Below are 8,618 nucleotides of genomic sequence, written 5' to 3' on the forward strand. Positions count from 1 at the left end.
GTGTGTGTGTGTGTGTGTGTGTGTGTGTGTGTGTGTGTGTGTGTGTGTGTGTGTGTGTGTGTGTGTGTGTGTGTGTGTATGTGTGTGTGTGTGTTTCTAATACGTCAAATACGTAGTTGACGGCGTGGGGAAAAAAGGTCAGCTGTGCGCCTGTGTTTTCACCGTGCTTGAGTAGATTATGTTTCTTTCGCGAGCTGCCGAAGTGTAGTTGAGTGTTTTTTTCTATGAAACCTAACAGGATACAAACACAAGCCGCAACTTAGGGGCCTACGAGGACAGTGTGAAAGCAGTTTCGGGCGTTGTTCCATTGACAAAACCCGGTGTGGTTCATAAAGTGACATTACTTTGTAAGTATAGTTGAATGTGTACTTTCGTATGTGTGTTGTTTAGCAGTGTGATTGTTGATGTTATTGTCGGTGTTGTTGTTGTTGTTGTTGTTGTTGTTGTTGTTGTTGTTGTTGTTGTTGTTGTTGTTGTTGTTGTTGTTGTTGTTGAAACGCAATCGCTGTTTAATCTGCGTTTGTTTGTTGTGTGATATATCATAGCAAAGCTTTGGGGCCTTGGCTAAGTGCAGGTACGTATGTCCTTGTTTACTAAGCCTGAAAGTGTGTGTGTGTGTCTGTGTGTCTGTGTGTCTGTCTGTCTGTATGTCTGTCTGTCTGTCTATCAATCTGTCTGTCTGTCTGTCCGTCCGTCTGCCTGTCCGTCCGTCCGTGCGTTCGTCTGTCCGTCCGTCCGTCCGTCTGTCTGTCTGTCTGTCTGTCTGTATATATGCGTCTGTGTGTGCATGCGTCTGTGTGTGCATGCGTGTGTACGTGCGTGCATGGGTGGGAGTGATTGACACGGGAGGGAGAGGGGGGGGGGGCTCACCTTCATTTTAATATTGGCAGCCGGTTTTGTATGCCATCCTGTGCATGTCATCACAGTTATTGTGTATGCTTTTGATTGTATTGTTTTTATTCATTTTTGATAGTTGTCAACCTTGGCACATGTTACCAGCGACATGATGGCCGTTATGGAATAAGCCTTGTCACGATCGGGTGACAGAGACCAAGAAAGTGTCACTCAGTGGAGTGCCTGTTCTTGGTCGATTATGATAGAAAGCGCCTGTACGTGATATTGGGCTACAGCAGAGTTTGCTGACAGTGCTCAATGAACACGGAGGGTTTGCTGCGCACGAGTTTTACAGTGGAGGTTTCTGCTGTCATAGGGCTGACGGTTTTTCGCTGACAGCGCACACGGGATTTTCAGGGATTGAGTTTCTCGTGTCTTTTTTCTGCTTGGGGAGGCAGAATTGTGTATAGCTGGACTGGTTTTGTGACAAGGTCAGTCACGTGTTATTGGCTAGGTTGTCTGAGAGAGGCACAAGGACGGCGCACTTGACACCCAGCGGCAGAAGGGGAAGGATCTAATACACAGTTTCTAGAGTATGATGGTTTTTCACCGAGTATTATATTCGGCACTCTAAGGGAACTTCCACCAATTATTTCTTCTCTCTGCCACGTATTTTGCTGAGGACAAGTCGTCAACATTCCTTCGTCGGCGATGGCTTTCGCATAAGGATTCGACAAGGGGTTCTGGAGGTTTTTGGTCACTGTTGACGAACAGAGGCTGTTCCAGGGAGGAGGCGGACTTTGCTTCCATTGAGAGTACAATCATAGGCTTTTGAGGTAATAAATCATTATTTAACGCTGTTGATGAGTCTGTGTTGTGGAATGAAATACTCTCTGTTGTTCTTTCCAGGTTAGCGCATAATTTACTCTCTGTGACGCTAAAATACTAATCTGTATATGGTTTTTGCAGATAGGGAGAGAAGGACGGAAAATGACTGTTTTGTTGTTGTAAAAAAGTCCGTTTTGTGCAGGCCCACGTGCTCGATGAGATATTTAAAGATGACATGTTTTAAGGTGGTGGGTGAGGGGTAGCTGACATGTTTAGTGCACCGATGCTTTCTGTTTGCAGCCTTCGTTTCGTGTTCCTGTACCTGCTGCACGGCTGCCTTTGGCGGGACACTGCTAGCTGCAGACGTTGGAGCTGGGACCTGAGGAAGCTACGCTAACCGGCTAACCAGCAACCCGGCTAACCAGCATACCGGCTAACCGGCAGACTGGCTAACCAGCGAACCGGCTAACCAGCAACCCGGCTAACCAGCATACCGGCTAACCAGCATACAGAAAGAAAGCTAAGTGCACCGTGTCTTACGCACCCCGTTGACCACCGTTGTCTTTTTCTTATCTGTGATTTCATTGGAGTAGTGACAACGTGGGGTGTGTGACACCTGCACGAACTAGAGCTTTTCGAACAGAACATTCGCATTTAACTATATTTACACGGGTTCAGCGTGTTACTATAATTTTCTATATACTACTGGCATTTTGTCAGTGAACACTGGTTTTTTTACGTGTTGAGAACGTAAAAGGAACATATTTTGAGTGAAGGCTCGAGGGAGGTGGAGAGTTTATACATAAACAGGCGTCTGAAACTTATACTTTTGTTGACTCTATTTAATTGTATGCCTGCGAGAGTGGATCGTGGTGTGGTTAGTTAATTAGTAGTAATTAACCGGTTCATAATCACCTTAAGTGATATATTGAAACGTGACAAGGCTGTTCCGTTTTGCACAGTTTAATTGTATTGATGCGGAGACTATGCCACAGTGTTCAGGGTCTTTACAGGCGAGTGTGCCTTTTGATGGGAAAGCGAAGAAGATCCTGTTTTCTACTTATGTTACACAACTAATAAATGGCCACAGTCACCGAGTTAAGTAATATTGACACATCCTGTTCCGTTGTCTCAATGTTTCATTTGCACTTCAAAAATGATGTTATTAGTATATATATATGTTTGACAAAAGGACAAGGGTACGTTATTGTGCGAACAAAAGACATAAGGACATGTACAGTACCTGGGTGTCTGTGTTTAGTGTGCGATTGGTGTCATTATATACATACAGTCGATGCTTGTTTTATTTCGTTTAATTGTTGAATGATTGATTTATGTATTTCATGATTTAAGAGTTTTAAATCTATCTAATTTGCATTTCGAAAGTGATTGCGATACGTATGATTGTGTTAGGAATGTGTTAGAACGTGCTTTGTTATTGTGTTGTTGTTGTTGTTGTTGTTGTGGTGGTGGTGGTGGTGGTGGCGGTGGTGGTGGGGGTGGTAGTAGTTGTTGTTGATGTTGTTGCTGTTGTTGTTGTTGTTGTTGTTGTTGTTGTTGAGTATTTAATATTATGATTCATTTCTCATATACTATGAGTTTACCTAAAGGCAGAACTGACTCAGACTCATGATTAAATTTGTGTTTTGGTTTTCAGGACTGTAAAATATTCAGAGAACACTACTTATTTTGACAAGGCCACCAGATCGTCCAAATGAGAAACAAATCAATATTTCGAGCACGCTGAGCACGCGTATACATAGCTTGTAAATAAGCAGAACATCCACGTACAAAAGGTTGACGAGATATGACCAAGTGGAGAGAGTTGTATGGTAACTACACATGAACAACTAGCCACAGTGGTGATCAACGAATCACAAATGGGAAAGAACTGTTAGCGCTAGAAACCTGATCAACAATGCACTGTTGGCAACTAGAGAAAAGAGTACCCCCTAGCCGTCAAAATAACCCCAAACGGTACTACGGGAAGGAGTAGTAAGGTCGGTACGACCACCACAATCACACATATGAGCACCAAAGCCACAGACACGACCATAAAAACCACAGAGAGGGCCGCCAGTTATATACAGCATCTAACGGCAAAAACACGCAGATGACCATGGATGCAGAGATTTCCACCACAGCAATAGATACAACCATGCAAACCATGGAGAAAACTGCCAGTGCCAAAGAAGCTACCAGCCATGCCACATGGATGACCACCCATGCAGGGACGACCACCAACACCACAGAGACGACCATCGAAGACACATACGCAACCATGCACACAATACAAACGACCAACAGTACCACAGGAACCACAAGCTCAGCAGAGACGAGTAACAGAGCAGAAATAGCAAATGTATCAACTTCGACTACCAGCACATCAAATGTTACACACGGAGGCTCCTCAGTTGCGGCTGGAACTCCCAACACTTTTATCGCTAATAGTAAAGACGTTTTATCTGTGGGAGTAAAAACGACGATGGGTGTTTCGATTCCTGCCTTCGCTGTCGTTGTGATTCTTGTGTTCGTGTTTGTATTCAGGAAACGTGTGTGCCTGGCAACACAATATGGAGCGAAGAAAGATGATGTTGAAATCAGAACGTTTCACAGCGGAACATTCAACGCAGAAAATGACCTCGACGCAGATTGCGAATTAGAAGCAGATACTGGTTTCATAAATACAATGCCTGTGCGTGAAGTGTGTACTGTCACCACTGTGACATCGACTGGATTCTCACCTAATCTAAACGACAATTTTGGCTTCACTAACAGCACTGAGAGTGACGAAACTCTCTTTGCGTTTCGACCTTTGTCCTACCTCTACAGACAAATGCCTCCACCACTTCCTACCTAGCTGAACAATGTCTCTACTCCCAACGCTAGTTACGCTAGGGACTGTGTAGCTCTTTGGTTGTCATTAAGAGCTGAAAGAAGTTTACCTTAAACTTGACGCTGTATGTGCAAGAAAGACGCCCTGATCCCATTCAACTAGAATGAAGTCAACTTACAGCGCCAAAAACCAGGGGATGGTTAACAATGCACTGTTGGTAACTAAAGACAAGAGTAGCTACGAAGCTGTCAAGATGACCCATAACGCTGCGGGAGGGACTGTTACAGAAGGTACAATCACCACAACCACACAAAAACGTCGCAGTGCGTGTTTTACTGAGTGTAATATAGTTGCATAATAATATAGCAGCACAATAATAACGTATTTAGCGTTATCTTCAGGTTCTCCTTGGTGTCCTTTATTACTGATTTTCATTTCTATTGTTGCGCTCCTGTTTGAAATGTACGGTATTTCAAAGATTAAATCCTTGACGTTACAACAAGAAATTCACAGATCTATCGTGAGCCAGTCTTTTTGCATGTTGGAGATATGCGGCCATCAGGATATTAACTTAATACTGATGCTACCATGTCAATGTACAAAACAATGTTTGAATACACATGCCATACATACCCTATTTGAATCTTGCAGGATTTCCCGTGCCAGTATAAAATTTACTATACATCACAATTGCAATGTCTGCGTTAGGCCAGAAGCTGCGAACAATGTTTTTAAATCAGCTTTTGTATAAAAACATTTGTGAATAATTCTTATTAGACCAGCATACACCTGTAACGAAGTTGCAAATTTAGAAGTGCCAGCCCACAATCAACTCATAATTGATATTGCCTAAATGTGTTGTTACCTTTACAAGTATTCTGTGTGTTTCGTGAATGTGTTTACAAAAAAAGTAATATATACCTATTATTAGACAACAGTTATGACATTTCTCACAAGCTACTAGCAGATGTTCATCAGCTATTGTATTGCATAACAATAGAAACAAGTCGCGTAAGGCGAAAATACAACATTTAGTCAAGTAGCTGTCGAACTCACAGAATGAAACTGAACGCAATGCAACGCAGCAAGACCGCATACTCGTAGCATCGTCAGTCACCCGCTCACGGCAAAGACAGTGAAATTGACAAGAAGAGCGGGGTAGCAGTTGCGCTCAGAAGGATAGCACGCTTTTCTGTACCTCTCTTTGTTTTAACTTTCTGAGCGTGTTTTTAATCCAAACATATCATATCTATATGTTTTTGGAATCAGGAACCAACAAGGAATAAGATGAAAGTGTTTTTGAATTGATTTCGAAAATTTAATTTTCATATTAATTTTTATATATTTAATTTTCAGAGCGTGTTTTTAATCCGAATATAACATATTTATATGTTTTTGAAATCAGCAAATGATGGAGAATAAGATAAACGTAAATTTGAATCGTATTATAAAAAAATACTTTTTTTTACAATTTGCAGATGTTTAATGACCAAAGTCATTAATTAATCTTTAAGCCACCAAGCTGAAATGCTATACCGAAGTCCGGGCTTCGTCGAAGATTACTTGACCAAAATGTCAACCAATTTGGTTGAAAAATGAGGGCGTGACAGTGCCGCCTCAACTTTCACGAAAAGCCGGATATGACGTCATCAAAGACATTTATCAAAAAAATTAAAAAACCTATGGGGATATCATACCCAGAAACTCTCATGTAAAATTTCATAAAGATCGGTCCAGTAGTTTAGTCTGAATCGCTCTACACACACACACAGACAGACACACACACACACACACACACACACACACACACACACACACACACGCACGCTCGCACATACACCACGACCCTCGTTTCGATTCCCCCTCGATGTTAAAATATTTAGTCAAAACTTGACTAAATATAAAAAGAAAGCTTTGGTCCGTACATAACTTTACGAAATACGGGTTCCCGTTCTTACCTTGCGTTTGTTTATGCATTTAGAGTTGTCTGTATTTAATGATAAAACAAAATGTATGTCTAAAAGTGGTCGCCGTTATATTCAAGGCGCCACATCTACCTGAAAATTCGAAACAGGTTGTAAACATTTGTGATGAAAATTATCTGGTGGAATAATGGTGACATTTTTCGAAACTATCAGTTATCTTGCTTAAGTTCAATTGCTTTTTGTGAAATTCGCCATCAAACAGGTGGTTTCAAGGCTGTCAGAACCGCCATTTTCACTCGGACTTAGGTTTTAAGAGTCTCGTCTTGGTCTGCGGGCGTTCAAAGACGGGCGTTAAAGCTTTCTGTTGGCATTGATGTAAGTGTACATTGTGAGCTGTTTTCACATGTTTTCTTTCTAACATTTGTATATTGTATGTTTGTTTATAAGATGTGTAATGTGTGTTTTACTTTTCTTCTCAACACACGGTTATGTGTTAGCAGAACGTTGTATCTTTTCCAGGACAAGGCAATACATGCAGGTAGTAACCGACAAACACAACACATACATAACTCCTCACACAAATGTACATGCGTACACGTGCATCAACACAGACTGATATACTCAAATACATTCTGATATCTACATGATACCGGCAAAGCTAATTTAACGCACATATAGCACACACATGCTGAGATGAATGCACGGAGACGCCCACATTTTTTTCTCGCTTCTTGATTTGTGTTTTATCCCAGCGAAGCTGGAGGTATCCCGTGAACGCTATACTGTAATCGACTTGAGAAATGTGCATACCGAATAATACATGATAAAGAAGGATTCTTTGTGCCCGGCTACGTGCTACAGGTGGAAATGGAAGTTCACCAAAAATTGGGTGCAACAGTCGCCCCCATTTTTTCAGCAAACACCACCCAAGGCCGTTTTGGACGGGTAGAAATTCCGTAGTTTCCAAGTGTATGGATAAACCTCGCGTAAGAAGAATACGTCACGGTCAAAAGTCTTTGACGTCAATTAATGCATCATGACGTCATGCCTCCCTGAAGTCTTTCTCTCTCGCGCAGTGTGTGTGTTTGTGTTCATTTTGTGCACATGTGTTAGTGTTACTGTTTGTGTGTGTGTGTGTGTGTGTGTGTGTGAGTGTGTGTGTGTGTGTGTGCGCACGCGTGCATGAGTCTGTACTCGGTATGTGTGTGGTGTGTGTTTGTGTGTGTGTGTGTGTGTGTGTGTGTGTGTATGCGCACGCGTGCATGAGTCTGTACTCATGTGTGTGTAAATGTGTGTGTGGGTATAAGTGTATGTGTGTGCGTGTATGTGTGTTTGTTTGTAAAGGTGTTTATGTCCGTCTGTCTATATGTGCGTATGGGTGTGTGTTTTGTGTGTATGAAGTTTTTTGTGAGAGTGAGTGAGTGCGTGTTAGTGAGTGTGTGTATACCAGTGTGTGTGTGACTTGGGGGGTGTGTGTGTGTGCGTGGGTGTGTGTGTGTGTTTGAGAGAGAGAGAGAGAGTGTGTGTGTGTGTGTGTGTGTGTGTGTGTGAATGTGTGTGTGCATGAGTTTGTGTGTATGTTTGTGTGTGTATGAGTGTGTATATGTGTTTGTAAAGGTGTGTGTGTCCGACTGTCTATGTGCGTATTTGTTGGTGCGTATGTACAGTGTGTGTGTGTGTGTGTGTGTCTGTTTGTATAAGAGAGAAAGAGATAGAGAGAGAGTGGGTGGGTGTGTGTATGTGTGTGTGTGCGTAAGTGTATGTGTGTGTGTATGTGTGTTTGTTTGTAAAGGTGTTTATGTCCGTCTGTCTATATGTGCGTATGGGGGTGTGTTTTGTGTGTATGAAGTGTGTGAGAGAGTGAGTGAGTGCGTGTGAGTGAGTGTGTATGTGTGTGACTTGGGGTGTGTGTGTGTGTGCGTGTGTGTGTGTGTGTGTGTGTGTGTGTGTGTGTGTGTGTGTGTTCGTGTGTGTGTGTGTTTGAGAGAGAGTAAGAGAGAGGTTTGTCTTTCGCTGGGGTATGCAGTGCCTTGGCGTTGCACATCTACTTAATTTTTATATATATTCCCAGCGAAGCTGGAGGTATCCCACGTACGCTATTCACGACTTTTTTCCGTGACCTTTCGGATTTCATGGGGGCTGCCATTTTGTTCTCATCTCCTCAGTGTGTTCCGGTCTGAAACCGGTTTAAAACA

General features: G+C 42.4%; 1 long non-coding RNA gene across 1 annotated transcript; it reads left to right on the forward strand.

The window, feature by feature from the left end:
• Positions 1-238: 238 nt before the first annotated feature.
• On the forward strand, positions 239-5,095 carry LOC138956984 (uncharacterized). Its single transcript, XR_011452894.1, has 2 exons — positions 239-347; positions 3,320-5,095. It is a non-coding gene; the product is annotated as an uncharacterized lncRNA (long non-coding RNA).
• The last annotated feature ends 3,523 nt before the right edge of the window (positions 5,096-8,618 follow it).

Source organism: Littorina saxatilis, unplaced genomic scaffold (assembly GCF_037325665.1).
Source record: "Littorina saxatilis isolate snail1 unplaced genomic scaffold, US_GU_Lsax_2.0 scaffold_470, whole genome shotgun sequence".
In the NCBI taxonomy this organism is placed as follows: Eukaryota; Metazoa; Mollusca; class Gastropoda; order Littorinimorpha; family Littorinidae; genus Littorina; species Littorina saxatilis.